This window comes from Schistocerca serialis, chromosome 6 (assembly GCF_023864345.2).
Source record: "Schistocerca serialis cubense isolate TAMUIC-IGC-003099 chromosome 6, iqSchSeri2.2, whole genome shotgun sequence".
NCBI lineage: Eukaryota > Metazoa > Arthropoda > Insecta > Orthoptera > Acrididae > Schistocerca > Schistocerca serialis.
The window spans coordinates 412713029-412733601 of record NC_064643.1 but is presented as its reverse complement, the minus strand read 5'-3'; positions in this window follow the sequence as shown (position 1 = coordinate 412733601).

The following is a 20573-nucleotide window of genomic DNA, read 5'->3' as shown; positions in this document are numbered from 1 at the left end:
CATGAAGCAGCAATGCTCACTAAAAGGTTCCACTTGCAAAATTTATGGTATCCAAGGGCATATTCCAAAAATTTGTTGCAGAAAAGGCAAGTAATCCACAGTCAACAAGTAGGGGCCCAAAGGAAACCAGCAGGAGAAGAAGAAAGATGACAAGATAGGGAACAAAAAGAAATTCAGAAAAGTGTTGGACTATTCCAACACTGATTCAAAGGAATCAAATTCAAATATGGTGCGTAAAAGGAGCAAGTAATGTTAAAAATATCATGCTTAGAAAACTATGTATCAAAACAAGTGTACACCAAAAAAGTGATCTAAATGAAGGAAATGTAAGCGTGCACAAGGACTGTTACAGTGCTGATGTGTGTTCCACTGTGCCAGAGCAAGTTCCAAAGTATAAAACTGTTATCATTAAACAAGTGGATAATGATGCCTGGGTTGCAGAACTAGTGGTGGATACAGGTGCACATGTCACTACTATGGCATATCAGGAATGGTGCAATAATTTCCCAAAAGATAAACTGTGCAAAGTCAATACAAAATTTATTCAGTATGATAACACATCAGTTGACAGATGTGAAAATTACCGAACTATCAGTTTAATAAGTCACAGCTGCAAAATACTTACATGAATTCTTTACAGATGAATGGAAAAACTGGTAGAAGACGACCTAGGGGAAGATCAGTTTGGATTCCGTAGAAATATTGGAACACGTGAGGCAATACTGACTCTACGACTTATCTTAGAAAATAGGTTAAAGAAAGGCAAACCTACATTTCTAGCATTTGTAGACTTAGAGAAGGCTTTTGATAGTGTTGACTGGAATACTCTCTTTCAAATTCTGAAGGTGGCAGGGGTAAAATACAGGGAGCAAAAGGCTATTTACAATTTGTACAGAAACCAGATGGCAGTTATAAGAGTCAAAGGGTATGAAAGGGAAGCAGTGGTTGGGAAGGGAGTGAGACAGGGTTGTAGCCTCTCCCCGATGTTACTCAATCTGCATATTGAGCAAGCAGTAAAGAAAACAAAAGAAAAATTTGGAGTAGGTATTAAAATCCGCAGAGAAGAAATAAAAACTTTGAGGTTCGTCGATGACATTGTAATTCTGTCAGAGACAGCAAAGGACTTGGAAGAGCAGTTGAACAGGATGGACAGTGTCTTGAAAGGAGGATATAGGATGAACATCAACAAAAGCAAAATGACGATAATGGATTGTAGTCAAATTAAATCAGGTGATGCTGAGGGAATTAGATTAGGAAATGAGACACTTAAAGTAGTAAAGGAGTTTTGCTATTTGGGGAGCAAAATAACAGATGATGGTCGAAGTAGAGAGGATATAAAATGTAGATCGACAATGGCAAGGAAAGTGTTTCTGAAGAAGAGAAGTTTGTTTACATTGAGTATAGATTTAAGTGTCAAGAAGTCATTTCTGAAAGTATTTGTATGGAGTGTAGCCATGTATGGAAGTGAAACATGGACGATAAACAGTCTGGACAAGAAGAGAATAGAAGCTTTTGAAATGTGGTGCTACAGAAGAATGCTGAAGATTAGATGGGTAGATCACGTAACTAATGAGGAGGTATTGAATAGAATTGGGGAGAAGAGGAATTTGTGGCACAACTTGACAAGAAGAAGGGACCGGCTGGTAGGACATGTTCTGAGGCATCAAGGGATCACAAATTTAGCATTGGAGGCAGCGTAGAGTGTAAAAATCGTAGAGGGAGACCAAGAGATGGATACACTAAGCAGATTCAGAAGGATGTAGGTTGCAGTAAGTACTGGGAGATGAAGAAGCTTGCACAGGATAGAGTAGCATGGAGAGCTGCATCAAACCAGTCTTACGACTGAAGACCACAACAACAACAACAACAACAAGAACAACACACATATGAAGGGCTATGTATATTTGGTTAATGTTGCTGTTCAAACTGACTAAGTAAGCTATAGTAAGCTATTCATTGCCTCCACATGATGTATAGCCATCAGAAAAATCCACTGTGCTTGGGAGAAACTGGCTAAAGATCTGTCCCACTCAACTGAAACAATTAGAAGTTTCCCATTCAGAAACAGATTCAGTAGAAAAACAAGTGCTAAAGATACCCAAGTGCCAAAAGAAGGGGCTCACTCCTTTGCCCTTCATGCCAGGTCAATGCCTCTGATTCAACAACTTCTTGTAGATATAAAATACAGATATGACTATTGTCAGATGAAGAGTTAGTGAAACCCAGATGGGCTACACCTATTGTGCCAATCAATCAGCAAGCTAAAGGCCAATGACTAAAGTAAGAATTTGTTGGAACTTTAAGGTAAATGTGGACTCAAACCTTGTCATTCCTCAATATCCTTACCAAAGATAGATGAAATTCTTGCTATGCTAGGAAGAGGTGAGAAATTCACCAAGCTTAACCTAAATAGTGCATATTTACAATTAGAAATTGATTCGCAATTTCAAGATCTAGAAACCATTGTTACTCCTTGGGGGCTGTGTGCATTTACTAGTCTTGCTTTTGGAATTGCTTCTGCTCCAGCTGGTGGCAAGCCAAAGTGGATAACATTCATCTTGGCCTTAAGAAAACATATTATCTTAATGATACAATAATCAAGGCTTCTGCTAAGCAGAGCATTGGTTCCATTCGCATGTGTTAATGGAAGTATATAAGAATGTAGGACTAACTGCGAATATCAAGAAAAGTACTGTTTTTCATGATGAGGTGGAATATTGTGGTCACATTATTGATGAAAATCGGTTGAACAGTAGTGACAGAAAAGTAGAAGCTGCATAGAAAAACTCAAAGCCAACAACCCAAACTCAGATCTTGTCATTTTGTGGTATTATGAACTATTATGGAAATTTTTACCAAATTTGTCTGGAATTCTACGTCCTCTGAATTCATGTGCCAACAAAACAGAGTTTGAATGAAATGCAAAATGTGACATAGCTTTCAGAGAAGCTAAATGTATGCTGCTGTCAATAAAGATTTGTGTCATTATGACCCATCACTGACACTAATTTTGTCTTGTGATGTTGCTGTTTCAGGCATGGGTGCATATCTTTACATGTATTTCCTGAAGGAACTGAAAGACCTCTCATGTTTGGTAGTTCCTCATGAAGCTAAGCAGAACAAAATTACTGTATCTCGGATAAGCAATCTTCAGTCATTGTATGGAGTGTAAAAAAGTATGATCATCTGTTTGTGACGGGAAACAGCAAAGATAGGCTGAATTTTTTTTTCCCAGTATGATTATGACAATAAATATCGTACAATTGATGAACACTGTAATGTTGACAGTTTATGAAGATTGCCATAACCTGGACAGATTGAACCTGATGATTGTACTGTATGTGTAGATTTTCTCATGCTTGATAGTGCCCCTGTTACAGCTAAAGAAATTTCCAAAGAGACAGTCAAAGACAAAATGCTATCTGTTGTGTTGAACAGTGTGAAAAATAACCAAACATTCTCAAAGAGTATTCAATCCATTGCAACAAGTAATCTATTGATCAAAACTGTATTGAAACTTCCGGGCAGATTAAAACTTTGTGCCGGACCGAGACTCGAACTGTGGACCTTTGCCTCTCCTGGGCGAGTGCTCTACCATCTGAGCTACCCAAGCACAACTCAGGCTCCATCCTCACAGCTTTACTTCCACCAGTACCTCATCTCCTACTTTCCAAACTTCACAGAAGCTCTCCTGCGAACCCTGCAGAACTAGCACTCCTGGAAGAAAGGATATTGTGGAGACATGGCTTGGCCACAGTCTGGAGGATGTTTCCAGAATGAGATTTTCACTCTGCAGCAGAGTGTGTGCTGATATGAAACTTCCTGGCAGATTAAAACCGTGTGCTGGACCGAGACTCGAACTCAGGACCTTTGCCTTTGGCGGACAAGTGCTCTACCAACTGAGCTACCCAAACATGACTCACACCCCATACTCACAGCTTTACTTCCGCCAGTACCTAGTCTCCTACTTTACAAACTTCACAGAAGCTCTCCTATGAACATTGCAGAACTAGCACTCCTTGAAGAAAGGATATTGTGGAGACCTGGCTTAGCCACAGTCTGTGGGATGTTTCCATAAAGAGCCTGTGAATGAACATTCAGCATTCCACTATGCAAGTAACCTTGTATACATTGTATCAACATGCTAGCTGTCAATGCATTGTTGAAACTCTGGACATCTTGCATAGCTTGGCCATTTGAAAAGGGATGATAAGATGCAATGGTTAAATGCGTAATTCAGTTTTTCATCCAAAAGGTTCCAAAATCTTTACTAACCAATTGGGGCCCTTTGTCTGACATGATCACTTTAGGCAGACCAAACTGAGCAAACAAAGGGATTAATGCATCCTCTAGGGCAGATGTGTTGGTAGAGGGCATCTTGATTTCTTCTGGCCACTTGCTGTGGACATCTACTATGATTGGACGCAAGGTCCTACAAAACTCTGCAAAATGGATATTAAGCCTCTCCCATGCCTCTCTAGGCCATTCCTGTGGGTGGTAAAGGCCTTGGCTGGAGCCGTACTAACTCTAGAACATCCACTGCAAACAGCTGTGATTTGTTCTATTTCTTTGTTCAATCCAGGCCGCCATATGAAGCTTCGAGTTACAAACTTCATTTTTGTAAAAACAACAACAAAAATCAATTATTGATAAAATAATTTAATTGAATAGATAAAAAATTTACTCATCAAGTGGCAGCAGAACACACACATAAAAGACTGTTGTGATTGGCAAGCTTTCGGAGCCAGTGGCTCCTTCTTCAGGCAGAAGGGTTGAAGGGGAAGGAAGAAGGGTGAAGGAAAAGAACTGGAGAGGTCAAGGAAAAGGGGTAGGTTTTGGGAAAGTCACCCAGAACTGCGGGTCAGGGGAGACTTACCATACAGCATGAGAAGGAAAGACTGATTGTTGGGGACTGTATTGGACAAGATTTGAAATCCAGAGAGCTTAAAGGTGGAAGCCAGGGCAATATGCAACACAGAGATTACCACTAAAACACCATTAGGATGAAAGGGCATGGGCAGAGGGTATATACTGGCAACTCGCAATATCCTGTTGCAGAGCATGCTTTACACAACATTCATGACCTCGGTAACTGTTTCATAACACGCGCCATCTGGATTTTTCTCCAGACACCAGTTTCTCAGAACTCCACAGGTGGTAACTAGCACTAGAACATGCCCTTGATTGTCGCCATCCACCTGGCCTTACAGGAGCCACTGAGGATTAGTGCATACCACAAAATATTGGTTTGTAGATGTGAGGCATGAAGCACAATCATAAGAGAGGAGCACTACAACATTTGGACATGTTACAGTGTATATTAGATTATTATCAACAGGCATGAACAGTGGATCGCACATCACTACAACTGTACAAGAGTGGGGAAGTGTTTTGGTTCCCATAAGGAAAAGAGCGATTTCATATTCTCAGGCACCACTGTTTAGTGACAAAGCACCTGTAGTAACTTATGTGCATGCAATGCTGGATTTCAGTGAGTGGCATAGCGGAATAAGTTTCGCCATCCTTACCAACAATCAAGATTTTCTTGATTTATAATGCAGTCTGTTTCTGTGGAGCTTTCCATGGTATAGGAAAAGTATGAAGGTGATAACACTCAAAACAACTAGCACAAGTGACAGTAAACACGTCTGTCTATCAAAGATATCAGAGAAATGAGATGATTGCACTTTAGCAGTAGTATAGTGGTCAGGCAAAGCTAATTTATAGATGGGGTAAATCATTTTGTTACCCAACAGAAATGTATTATGGGCAGATGTAAAATTTTCTCAAAGTCATACCAGCCGCAAACCAGACAAATGCCACATGCCGCAATCAGAATGACAAATAGACAAGAAGCTGACATTGTGAATAGCAGAGCAAACCCAGAAGAAATTGCCTCACCTTCTCGCAAATGAGAGGCCTGAATTGTGAACTCAGCAATATGACCTCAGTGAAGATAAGGCATAGTGTCAATCTAATAGTACACTTTGAATTCACAAGAAAGCCTGCTGATACAGTAGAAAGGCAACAAGTTGAAGTGCTAAAAACCATTGTTGTGAAGTAGAGATGTGGTGAAGACCACTGATGGGACAAAATAGTCGGCTACATTTGATCATCACGGGCAAGGCATAATGTCATTTCCTATGATGAACAGTACTAAATGCTAAGGCTTCTGAGTCTTCAGATAAGTTACGTTGCTGTAAACTAGCTGCAAGACCAAACCTGTGTTGATACTACTACCATTCGCCAAGATGATTTCTGCCTTGGAATCTGCTATCTGTTCAGTCTGCTGTTCTTGTTCACTGTGAGCTGCTGACCTGTCACCCACTGATGAGAAGCTCCAGTTTGCTCAGCTGACTTGAAAGTGTTAAGGGCATCATCAACCTGTCACAGTGTTAAACTTTAACAGGTACTGGACTTTCATTTAATAGTTCCCACTGTGATTTGATCACGTCTTCAATTTAGATTATCAGCAAGTGGCAACTTTCCTCTTCAGAATACACAAACACTGTGATCAAACCAAGTACTGCATCTATTCCACTAACTCTGGCCATTATAGGACTGGATCACTTATAAAAAAGGTTAATGTAAGCGATTAAAATCATCAAATCCTGCCTTCTCCAAACAGCAACCATCAGGTGACTATCATGCTTGAACATTTAATACTGTCAAGGCATGTCTCTACAATTATTCTAAACCCTAGGATTAAGATCCTATCCGATAGACAGTCTTGCTTCCCTTGTGTGATTTAGTATTGTAGCAGCTATGTAGAATAGTGAACTGTAATTTGAATCTAACTAGTGTGTTACGAGCTAAAGGGATAATTTAAACTTTGAGTATGATGCTTCTCCCTAAAGTTGTATACTGTCAGTCAGTAGTATGAGGGGGTCATTAGCAGTAGTGGTTCAATTGTAAACACAATAAAGAATCATATCATCTGTAGATGGGATTAATGCATTGTCAGACCCACCTTTTCAAATTTCATAAGCCAGTTATAAGGCTAGAAGGCATCTTATTTACATTTCAAAATTCAGGTTTTATTGAATTTATCAATCCTGATGGCTTCCTGCACAAGGAAAATTTGTTAGATGTAAGGCAAAAATGTGTAACTGGGGATCCGTGTAACCACTGCTAAACAGAACCCTAATGAAGCATCCCCTTGATGGAGTGTTACATCCCCGCCTCTCTTAACTCACAAAGCCTGGCCACCATACCTGTCACCACCACATATAGGTCCTATTCATTACATCAATTATGTACTCACCATATAGTGGAGATACTGAGTTGCAGATAGGCACAACAGAAAGACTCTCACAATTAAAGCTTTCGGCCATTAAGGCCTTCGTCAACACTAGACACACATGACGTGTGTGTGTGTGTGTGTGTGTGTGTGTGTGTGTGTGTGTGTGTGTGTGTGTGTGTGAGCATGCACATATGTGTGTCTAGTGCTGAGAAAAGTCTTACTGGCAGAAAGCTTTAATTGTGAGAGTCTTTTTGCGGTACCTAATTGGGACTCAGCATCTCCGGTATATGCTGAGTAGCAAAGTTCCTTCTCGTAATTGTTATATTCCATCCTGGATTTTCCTATTCATTACATATATTTTTACTTGTAAATAGTTAGTGTGATACTTTATAATATGTAGATTCAAAATATGTAAGAGGCAAGCTTATACCAGTAACCATTGTTTGGCAAAAATTCAGTTTCCTTCAACCCCCCCCCCCCCCCCCTTTTTGCTACATTTTATAGTGGTTAGGAAGAGAGATAATGTGAACTGTCAGAGCTGGTTTAGTTATGCTAATGCACATTTAGTTGCACCAGAAATTGTAAACCCAGAAACACACGCAGGTATGGATGCGTGCAGGTTAGGAAACACTGTGACAATTCTGGAACATTAATTGAAGATTAATTCCATTGAGTTTTGGTGTATGGCTTGCTATTTATCTCACCTCCCCAATGATTTGTGACAATGCTGGCATGGCTGTGTCAGCTATTCATGTTGACTTCTTCTCTGAAAAGGTCCATTTAAAAATGTAGGTCCTCGTTACATTGAGATGTGGAGACTAAGATATAGCTTTGTACAATGAAAACTTGCAACTTCTGCGTATTATAACTTTTCATTAAAATGATATTGAGAGACTACAAGTACATACATCTTTATCGCACCTGCTCAAGAGACCCCCCCCCCCCCCCCCCCCCCCCATGAACCATGGACCTTGCCGTTGGTGGGGAGGCTTGCGCACCTCAACGATACAGATAGCCGTACCGTAGGTGCAACCACAATGGAGGGGTATCTGTTGAGAGGCCAGGCAAACGTGTGGTTCCTGAAGAGGGGCAGCACCCTTTTCAGTAGTTGCAGGCCAACAGTCTGGATGATTGACTAATCTGGCCTTGTAACACTAACCAAAATAGCCTTTCTGTGCCGGCACTGCAAATGGCTGAAAGCAAGGGGAAACTACAGCCGTAATTTTTCCCGAGGGCATACAGCTTTACTAAATGATTAAATGGTGACGGCGTCCTCTTGGGTAAAATATTCCGGAGGTAAAATAGTCCCCCATTTGGATCTCCAGGCGGGGACTACTCAAGAGGACGTCGTTATCAAGAGAAAGGAAACTGGCGTTGTACAGATCAGAATGTGGAATGTCAGATCCCTTAGTCGGGCAGGTAGGTTAGAAAATTTAAATAGGGCAATGGGTAGGTTAAAGTTAGTTATAGTAGGAATTAGTTTAGTTTGGTGGCAGGAGGAACAAGGCTTCTGGTCAGTTGAATATAGGGTTATAAATACAAAATCGAATAGGGGTAATGCAGGAGTAGGTTTAATAATGAATAAAAAAATAGGAGTGCAGGTAAGCTACTACAAACAGCATAGTGAACGCACTATTGTGGCCAAGATAGACACGAAGCCCATGCCTACTACAGTAGTACAAGTTTATATGCCAACTAGCTCTGCAGATGATGAAGAAACTGATGAAATGTATGATGAGATAAAAAATTATTCAGGTAGTGAAGGGAGAAGAGATACTGCATGGGTGACTCGAATTCGATAGTAGGAAAAGGGAGAGAAGGAAAATTAGTAGGTGAATATGGATTGGGGCTACGAAATGAAAGAGCAAGCTGCCTGGTAGAATATTACACAGAGCATAACTTCATCATAGCTAACACTTGGTTCAAGAATCATGAAAGAAGGTTGTACACATGGAAGAACCCTGGAGATACTGAAATGTTTCAGATAGATTATGTAATGGTAAGACAGAGATTTAGGAACCAGGTTTTAAACTGTAAGACATTTCCAGGGGCAGATGTGGACTCTGACCACAATCTATTGGTTATGAACTGTAGAATAAAACTGAGGAAACTGCAAAAAGTGGGAATTTAATGAGATGGGACCTGGATAAACTGAAAGAACCAGAGGTTGTACAGAGTTTCAAGGAGAGCATAAAGGAACAATTGACAGGAATGGGGGGAAAGAAATACAGTAGAAGAAGAATGCGTAGCTTTGAGGGATGAAATAGTGAAGGCAGCAGAGGATCAAATAGGGAAAAAGACGAGGGCTAGTAGAAATCCTTGGGTAACAGAAGAGATAATGAATTTTATTGATGAAAGGAGGAAATACAAAAATGCAGTAAATGAAGCAGCCAAAAAGGAATACAAACGTCTCAAAAATGAGATCAACAGGAAGTGCAAAATGGCTAAGGAGGGATGGCTTGAGGACAAATGTACGGATGTAGAGGCTTATCTCACTAGGGGTAAGATAGATACTGCCCACAGGAAAATTAAAGAGACCTTTGGAGAAAAGAGAACCACTTGCATGAATATCAAGAGCTCAGATGGAAACCCAGTTCTAAGCAAAGAAGGGAAAGAAGAAAGGTGGAAGGAGTACATAGAGGGTCTATACAAGGGCGATGTACTTGAGGACAATATTATGGAAATGGAAGAGGATGTAGAAGAAGGTGAAATGGGAGATACGATACTGCATGAAGAGTTTGATAGAGCACTGAAAGACCTAAGTTGAAACAAGGTCCCGGGAGTAGACAACATTCCATTAGAACTACTGACAGCCTTGGGAGAGTCAGTCCTGGCAAAACTCTACCATCTGGCGAGCAAGATGTATGAGACAGGCGAAATACCCTCAGACTTCAAGAAGAATATAATAATGCCAATCCCAAAGAAAGCAGGTGTTGACAGATGTGAAAATTACCAAACTATCAGTTTAATAAGACACAGCTGCAAAATACTGTTATGAATTCTTTACAGAGGAATGGAAAAACTGGTAGAAGACAACCTAGGGGAAGATCAGTTTGGGTTCCATAGAAATGTTGGAACACGTGAGGCAGTACTGACCCAACGACTTATCTTAGAAGAAAGATTAAGGAAAGGCAAACCTACGTTTCTAGCATTTGTAGACTTAGAAATGGCTTTTACAATGTTGACTGGAATACTCTCTTTCAAACTCTGAAGGTGGCAGGGGTAAAATACAGGGAGCGAATGCTATTTACAATTTGTACAGAAACCAGATGGCAGTTATAAGAGTCAAAGGGTATGAAAGGGAAGCAGTGGTTGGGAAGGGAGTGAGACAGGGTTGTAGCCTCTCCCCGATGCTATTCAATCTGTATATTGAGCAAGCAGTGAAGGAAATGAAAGAAAAATTCGGAGTAGGTATTAAAATCCATGGAGAAGAAATAAAAACTTTGATGTTCACCGATGACATTGTAATTCTGTCAGAGACAGCAAAGGGCTTGGAAGAGCAGTTGAACGGAATGCACAGTGTCTTGAAAGGAGGGTATAAGATGTACATCAACAAAAGCAAAACGAGGGTAATGGAATGTAGTCGAATTAAGTCGGGTGATGCTGAGGGAATTAGATTAGGAAATGAGACACTCAAAGTAGTAAAGGAGTTTTGCTATTTGGGGAGCAAAATAACAGATGATGGTTGAAGTAGAGACAATATAAAATGTAGACTGGCAATGGCAAGGAAAGCGTTTCTGAAGAAGAAAAATTTGTTAACATCGAGTATAGATTTAAATGTCAGGAAGTTGTTTCTGAAAGTATTTGTATGGAGTGTAGCCATGTATGGGAGTGAAACATGGATGATAAATAGTTGGGACAAGAAGAGAATAGAAGCTTTCGAAATGTGGTGCTACAGAAGAATGCTGGGTAGATCACATAACTAATGAGGAGGTATTGAATAGAATTGAGGAGAAGAGGAATTTGGGGCAGAACTTGACTAGAAGCAGGGACCGGTTGGTAGGACATGTTCTGAGGCATCAAGGGATCACCAATTTAGTATTGGAGGGCAGCGTGGAGGGTAAAAATCGTAGAGGGAGACCAAGAGATGAATACACTAAGCAGATTCAGAAGGATGTAGGCTGCAGAAGGTACTGGGAGATGAAGAAGCTTGCACAGGATAGAGTAGCATGGAGAGCTGCATGAAACCAGTCTCAGGACTGAAGACCACAACAACAACAACTCAAAAGGCTGACACGCTCCAAGATTGGTGGGGAAAAAAAGAAAAAAACAATTGAGGCACATAAAAAGTTGATAGTATAGCTTTCAATCCTCTGTCAGCTTACTCCAGTATAATCGTACCTCCCTAGTATATCTTAGCCCCATGGAGATGGTATGAGTAAGAATCATTACAAATATTAATTTATTTTTGAAGGCCATTAAAACAACCAACACAATTTGTTATTTGATAATTTTATTTTATGAGACACAGAGAGGGGAGGGGTGATACGTGCAGCATTTCGCTCATATAATGTTTTTTTACAGTGTGTTATCTGGCTCTTACAGGAGCTTCTTGTGTCTTAACTGTGGACATTCTTTGGTTGTAGTCCCTTAGTATGTTAATATATGAGGGCTATTCAGAAAATAGGGGACATTTTGGCATTATAAAAAAAACTAAGTATAAGAAATACATTTTATTATATACATCTGAAAGAGCGACTGACATACTACTTTTCCACATAGTCACCAAACACATCGAAGCACTTATCATAGCAATGGACAAGCTTTGAAAGACCTTCATCATAAAATTCTGCCACCTGAGACTTCAGCCAGTGAGTTGCGCCAACCTGGAGTTCCGCATCGTCATCAAAGCTCTGCGCTCACGCCAGTTCTTCATCTTGAGAACCAAGTGGAAGTTGCTTGGTGCAAGATTGGGGCTGTAGGGCAGATGAAGAAAAATTTCCCATTTGAATGAATTAAAGAGTTCTTTAGTGCGGTTTGCCATGTGAGGTCGGGCACTGTCGTGCAAAAACAAAATTTTGGACATCAGCTTTTCTCGGTGTTTGTTTTGAACTGCTCTTCTAAGGCTGTGCAAAGTCTGACAGTACCGGGCAGAATTTATGGTTGCACCATGTTTGAGAAACTCAATAAGAAGCACACCTTGCCTATCCCAAAACACTGTCACTATCAGCTTCCTTGCTGACACGAGGTTTGCAAACATTTTCTTGGCTTGGGGAGGGGGGGGGGGGGGGGGGGGGGGGCTTGTGTGCCCCCACTCCATGGTCTGTAATTTTCTCTTGCAATTGATGTGTTTCACCCAAGTCTCATCACCAGTTACGATTCGATCCAGTAATGAATCACTTTGCTTGTGGTAGGCCCCCAGAAATATAAACGTTGCCCCCATTTGCTATTCTTTATGGTGCTCTGTAAGCATTTTGGGCACCCATCGTGCACAAAATTTGTGGTAGCCTAGCTTTTGAGTGACAATTTCAAACAACAAGTCCATGAAACTTGTGGAAAAGAAAGCGAAAGCTCTGTTATTGTGAAGCATCAGTTTTCACGAATCGTTTCATCAGCTTTAGCAACAAAGTTGTCAGTCACAATGCTCGGGTGTAAACTCAACTCTTCTCTTGATTATGAACGTTGGTTCGGCCATTTTCAAACCAAATGCACCATTCCCGGATGAAACATTCACTCATTATGTTGTTTCCATACACTTCACACAGTTCACAATAAGTTTCTATAGGTTTTGGGTCTTTTGCCAACAAAAACCATATCACAGATCATACCTCACAACTGGTAGGATTTTTGATTGAAGCGCACATTTCACATTCGAACATAAAAAAACCAGATGCACAGATATGTTCCTGCTGTCACAGATGGATGCCGACTGAGCCACTGAGCACCCACATACCGAATTATATGCGATCGACGTGTACCTAGCGACATCAGACGGAAACATTCCCTACATTCTGAATAGCCCTTGTAGTAGCTCAGATTCGACTCATAAAAGTAAAGGTTTACAACATAGGAAAAGATAGATTGCTGCTTACCATAAAGAAGACACGTCAAGTTGCAGACAGGTGCAATTAAAAGAAATTCACATATAGCTTTTGGTCACAGCCTTCATCACTAAACACACACACACACACACACACACACACACACACACACACACACACACACAAGCACTCCTCACGCACACGACCGCCAACTCCAGCATCTCGGGCCAGAATGTAACGTTATGTGAGATGCAAGCAGCAATTTGGAGGGGAAGGGAAAAGGGAAGGGGAAGGAGAAGGGGAAGGGGAAGGAACAGTAGTGGATAGTACTGTACAGGTGGGGAGAGAGACGAATGCTATCTGGTGGTGTGTGCAGGGATTAGACTGCCAATAGGTGCAGTGTCAGGAGATTGTGGGGCAGGGAGGTGTGGAAAAAAGGAACAAAAAAGGAGAGGAGCAGGGAAAGATGGATGGATGCATTGGCAGAGGGCTGCAAATAAACAGGGTGGGAGACAAGAATGGGGAGGAGATGATGTGTCAGAGGTGGTGGAAACTGTTGGGTGAAGGGTGTAGCGACAGTATGTTATCATAGGTGAAGGCCGGGATACTTACAGAAGTAGAGGATTTGTTGTAAGGATACCTCCCATCTGTGCAGTTCAGAAAAGCTAGTGACGGAGGGATGAGTTCAGATGGCTTGGGTAGTAAAGGAGCCACTGAAATCAAGTGTGTTATGTTCAGCTACATGTTGTGCCACAGTGTCGTCTACTTTGCTCTTGGCCACAGTTTGGCATTAGCTGGTTGCTTGTCATCCCAATATAAAATGATTGCAGAGCTGGTAAATGATATGGTTGCTTCCACAGATGGCCCAGCCAATGATGGCGTAAGATAAACCTGAGACAGGACTGGGATAGGAAGTGCTGGGTGGGTGGATTGGGCAGGTTTTACCCCTTGTTCTTCCACACGGATACGATCCTTGTGGTAAGTTTTTCTTCTTTAGTGCCAGCAGCATAATATATGTCTGATAACAACTTGATTGTTAGAGTAGATACACCAAATAGCTGCTTATATTAAGTAACCTTTATTTATGACAAACTGTTTCAGCTTAATCACCATTTTCAAGTATATCTAGATTGATGTGACATACATATTGCACCGTTAGTGGACTGTTTTGTAACTGTCACTGTTTTAATAAGATCGTAAATGTTGTCAAGATGATGGTTCAAAAATGACTCTGAGCACTATGGGACTTAACTGCTGAGGTCATCAGTTCCCTAGAACATAGAACTACTTACACCTAACTAATCTAAGGACACCACACACATCCATGCTCCAGGCAGGATTCGAACCTGCAACCGCAGCGGTGGCATGGTTCCGGACTGTAGCGCCTAGAACCGCTCTGCGACACCGGCCAGCCAAGATGTTGGAATCAAATGTTATTTACAATGTGACAGTTGTTTGACAGTTCCACTCCTACGGCGACACCGTATCCACATTCAATTCTGAATTCAAAATTAGGGTCTTCAGTTACATATGGCAATTAGCACTGAAAATACTTTTAATATAAACACCAACATACAGCCAGAACATAAATGAACTACTGGATGGAGACTGCAGCTATTTGTATGAATATGTCTGTACAGACATTAAATATACAAGAATGCTGGTGTTTATACAAACATCAAATATTCCAGAATACACAAGTGATAAATGTACAACCTTCCAAAATGAAACTTCCAAAACAATGATTACTAAGTAACAAGTAATTCATTGTTGATGGTTGCGTTGCAACACCAGCCAGTGACACTAATCACTATGCCACACTGCATGCACCCCAGTTCGTTGTTCCCTCTCCTGAAGACACAATGGCCTGCTGTTCCAGAAGTTCTCACTGGAGCCAGCTTAGCACCTACTATTTAAATCTTATCAGTGGCCCTCTCTATGGAGGCACTGGCAGGTCCTCAGTTCTGGTCATGTTGTAACATCCCCTTGACTATGATGAGCAGTGAAGGCACCCCCTCACATAGGATCTTTGCAATCATCAAGTGGGTCTGCGGTTTCCTTGAAAATCCGAATGATTTGCGACTCTGGACTGTAGTACGATTTTATACAGACGAAATTGAAGACTTTTTGTGCTTTTCTCTTCCTGATAGAAGGTCATAATCCTCGATTTCATGTGACATCCAACAAGTAACAAAGGGTATGATACAGCCCAAAGTATCATTTTAATAACTTTTCTGATAGTCCTACTTTCTGAATAAGTGTAAAAATCCATACTAAGTCTCCTGGTCCGTATGTCACTGGCTGGTGTTTAGGGTTATATTGCTCTCAACCTTCCTCCTGGGTGTCCACAATCTGTACATGATGCAAGTGCCTTGCTTCTTCAGTCCTGGTGATGAGGTAGTTCACATTGTCACCATGAGTACCATCTTGATGAAATGGGCACAGTGAATCCATTGTCATTTCAGCCTCATGAACATGGACCAAAAACAATAGTGTTAAGTCTGTAGTGTCTTGCTTCACTGTGTTGTATGTGAAAGTCCAGATGATCCTGCAAGGGGCATACATTGGTACAGAAGGCCTTTATGAATCACCAATAGTACTGTATGATTAAACTCTGAGAAAACTTTTCGTGTCACAAAGGTCTCATGTCATAAAGGCCCCGAGAGAAAGGTCCCGAGGAGTTGGAAAATCTGTGACTGCTCTTATTCTCTCTGGATCAGGAGAGATTCCATCACACTCACTAGATGCCACATGGATACATTTCTTGGGTGGCAAAGTGGTACATTTTGGGTTTCAGATGATGGCCAACAGTCTGAAAACTCTTGAACTTAGTTGTCAGACAGCTTAGAAGTTCTTCAAATTTCTTTGAAAAAATTATAATCTCACCCAGATAGCAAAGACTTGTCAGCTACTTAAGGTCTCAAAGTCAATTGTCCATCATGCACTGGCGTCCAAAATTAAAGCAACAAACCACTGTTTCCCTGCCATGTGTTAAATTCACGATATAATCATACAAACTGTTAAGAGATATCCATAGGATTGTGTTCTGCATGGAAGATGGCACTTCAGTCAATGGAAAACCATACCAACAGTGACACCAGAGCATCTATCAAACGAAGTAGTGTTTGCTGGGTAGTCCCACATCCACTATTGCTGTGTACATTGTCACAGATGGTTCAGTATGGCACACAGAGAAGATGCCCACCAGACTCTCTGCGGTGGAGGGCCATAGGAAGAATAGAAGCAGGACAGTCACAAACTCATGTGGCCTGATGGCTTAACGTGAATCGTTCTGTTGTTTCTTGGACATGGCAACCAACAGTTTATAGAGACCCAAATTGTATCACAGGGACTAGGGCAGGGCCAACCACCTGTGCTATCAGAAAGAGAAGTCAGTTATTTGGGTGTAAATGCACAACAGAACTGCCTTAGTACTGCATAGCAAATGGCATCAAGCCTTGCAGCATCCGCTGGATGTGTTGTATCAAGGCAAATGGTGTAGAGAAGACTTTGACAGTGTGGGCTTTCAGTCAAAGACCTGCTGTATCTGTGCCTCTGATTTGTCTTCACAGAGGGAACATCTAGAGTCGTCAACAAGGCACCTGGACAGTTGAAGAATGAACCAATGTTCTTTTCACAGATGAGTCCCGATTTGATCTGGAGAGTGATTCTTGATGGATTCACATGTGAAGGGAATGTGGAATATGATTTTGATACCCGAACATTGAGGAAGAGACCAACACTAAGGACGATCGCTAGTAGTGTGGACACGGATTATGTCGACCACTCTAACTCTTGATGAAATTGAAAGGGTGAATCAGAAATGTTTAACTGCTGTCAGGTCATCGTGTATGGCTGTTGTGAGGTGCTGTGCACCCAGACTTAGTACTGATGGACAACAATGCTCAACTTCATAGAGTGTGGGTGGCTGATATTTTCTTTGAAAATGAAAGATACTGCACGTATGTCGTGGCCTGCTCACTCTCCCAATTTCAATCCTATTGAACATGTCTAGGATGCACTAGGGACATGCGTTGCATCATGTCAATATCCAAAAACTACTCTCCAAAACTTGCAAGCAACTCTGCAGGAAGAAAGGGCGTTATTGCCTCAACATGACATTGATAATGTTATCCACAGCATGCAAAATTGTTGTCAGGCTTCTATTGCTGCCAGAGGTGGTCACACACCACAGTGATCACGTTAACCATTTGTCAGAATGTGTGTGCAAATCTGTTAAGCTGGAAAAAACAAAGAACATTTTCGTCTAATGTTCTGGATGTTGCAGTTATTTACATTCTGTTTTCTTTACATCGTTTATACTTTGCTATCATCTGTTTATACTGTTCTAGGGCCAAATAAATGCAAACTTGCAAAATTTCTGTTTGTTACTTTAATTTTGGACACCAGTGTATGTTTGGTAGTGGTTGGTGCATTACACAGTCCAAATGGCATAACTTTAAACACATAGAGGCCATCAAGGGGTTATTAAGACAGTCTTTTCCCTAGACAGCCTTGTCAGCCTCTACATACCAGCAGCCTGTTTGTATGTTCATAGCTGAGAAATACTTTGCTCCTTTATGCAGTCTAGGGTGTCATCAACATGCGATAATGGAAAGACATCTTTCTCAATGTTTTATTCAGCCATTGGTAGTCAACACAGAACTGCCATGTGCTGTTCTCCTTTCTCACAAAGGTCACAGTAGAGATGAGCACAGACTCTTGGAAGATTCAATGATGTCACCTTGCAGCATCTTCTCCACTTCCTACAAGATTATTCTAGTTTCAGTCAGCAGGATTCTATATCAGCAACGGATAATTGGTGGATGATTCCCAGTGTTGATACAGTATTTTACCATGGGCCACTTGGTCAGTCATTGATCTGCCCTGACCTTCAAAGCATCCCAAAATTGACATACAATAGCTATCACTTGCAGATATGGCTCCTCAGCCAGGACAGATTTTATTATAATTTCAATAGTACCTTCTTCCCCTGCGGTGTCTTTAGCGGCAGTGGGGCATGTTTCTTTGTCAATCACAGTAAACTGCCCCTCCTGGTCTGGTTCAGCTGTCCCTACACTCATACCTTTAGGGACAAGTTGCAGCTGCTTGTGACACTTAATAATTCAAAGTGCACCTTGACCAGCTATAATGCTTAGGATCACCACTGGCATGCAGATTTCTTTTGTGAGTCTGAGCAGCTTTTAGCAATCAACAAAAGCTTCACAGTTATTTATTTAAATTTCTGTCACAGTTTTGTGTAATTTATACTGCTGACTAGTTTTGAATGTAGTCGTTCTTTTTCAAACCATACCTGCATTAAAAATGCTTATCAAAGCAAAATTCCACTGACATACTTTAGGAATGTCCACATAACATTTCAATTTCAATTTATTGCTCATAACACATAATTTTACAGGCAAGTGCATTTTCTACTAAGTGTAAAGTTTTTTACAATTACAATTTTTTGTTTACATTCTTTCTTATTACATTATAATTCATTACAAATTCAAGTTATAATGGCATTTTTGGATAAGCCACTGACTGACACTAACAAGTTATTAAAAACAACTCCTTTGAATTAAGGGCTTTCTGCTGTTAAAGTTAATCTTCTGTTAAGCATATGAAAGTCTTTTCTATGCCTTGTTTCATTGTTGTGAATATCCGTATTTCTTTTTGTGACCTTAATGTCTTCTTTCACTAGCATTATAGTTTCTAGTATATACATGGCATAAACTGCAAGAATATTGTGTCTAACGAATACGGGTTTGCAAGAAGTTCCTAGTTTTATTTTTGTTATGATCCTCCAGACTTGCTTCTGCAGTATGAAAATCCTTTTTATATTAATTTTGCATGTCCCACGCCACAGTACTACTCCATAAGCTAAGAAATGGTACACTAATCCATAATATTCGGTCCTAAGATATGGTGATAGATAGATATTCAGCGATCACAGGCCCTGCATACCATGCGCTGCTTCCACAAACTCAATCTCTGAATCTCAATTGTATATTGGGCATACTGTAGCCAATTTCCATTCCTTTGGCAGTTTCTCCTTCTCCCATATCAACTGGATGAGTTTATATATCTCTAAGTGTAAGCTCTCATCTCCCTCCTTGATTAATTCTGATGTTATTCTGTCCTCCCCTGGGGCTTTGTTGTTTCCGAGTCCTTTGATTGTGATCTTCACATCTTCTACATCTACATCTACATCTACATGATTACTCTGCAATTCACATTTAAGTGCTTGGCAGAGGGTTCATCGAACCACAATCATACTATCTCCCTACCATTCCACTCCCGAGAAGCGCGCAGGAAAAACAAACACCTAAACCTTTATGTTCAAGCTCTGATTTCTCTTATTTTACACTCCTGGAAATTGAAATAAGAACACCGTGAATTCATTGTCCCAGGAAGGGAAAACTTTATTGACACATTCCTGGGGTCAGATACATCACATGATCACACTGACAGAACCACAGGCACATAGACACAGGCAACAGAGCATGCACAATGTCGGCACTAGTACAGTGTATATCCACCTTTCGCAGCAATGCAGGCTGCTATTCTCCCATGGAGACGATCGTAGAGATGCTGGATGTAGTCCTGTGGAACGGCTTGCCATGCCATTTCCACCTGGCGCCTCAGTTGGACCAGCGTTCGTGCTGGACGTGCAGACCGCGTGAGATGACGCTTCATCCAGTCCCAAACATGCTCAATGGGGGACAGATCCGGAGATCTTGCTGGCCAGGGTAGTTGACTTACACCTTCTAGAGCACGTTGGGTGGCACGGGATACATCTACATCTACATCTATACTCCGCGAGCCACCTTACGGTGTGAGGCGGAGGGTACTTATTGTACCACTATCTGATCCCCCCTTCCCTGTTCCATTCACGAATTGTGCGGACGTGCATTGTCCTGTTGGAACAGCAAGTTCCCTTGCCGGTCTAGCAATGGTAGAACGATGGGTTCGATGACGGTTTGGATGTACCGTGCACTATTCAGTGTCCCCTCGACGATCACCAGTGGTGTACGGCCAGTGTAGGAGATCGCTCCCCACACCATGATGCCGGGTGTTGGCCCTGTGTGCCTCGGTCGTATGCAGTCCTGATTGTGGCGCTCACCTGCACGGCGCCAAACACGCATACGACCATCATTGGCACCAAGGCAGAAGCGACTCTCATCGCTGAAGACGACACATCTCCATTCGTCCCTCCATTCACGCCTGTCGCGACACCACTGGAGGCGGGCTGCACGATGTTGGGGCGTGAGCGGAAGACGGCCTAACGGTGTGCGGGACCGTAGCCCAGCTTCATGGAGACGGTTGCGAATGGTCCTCGCCGATAC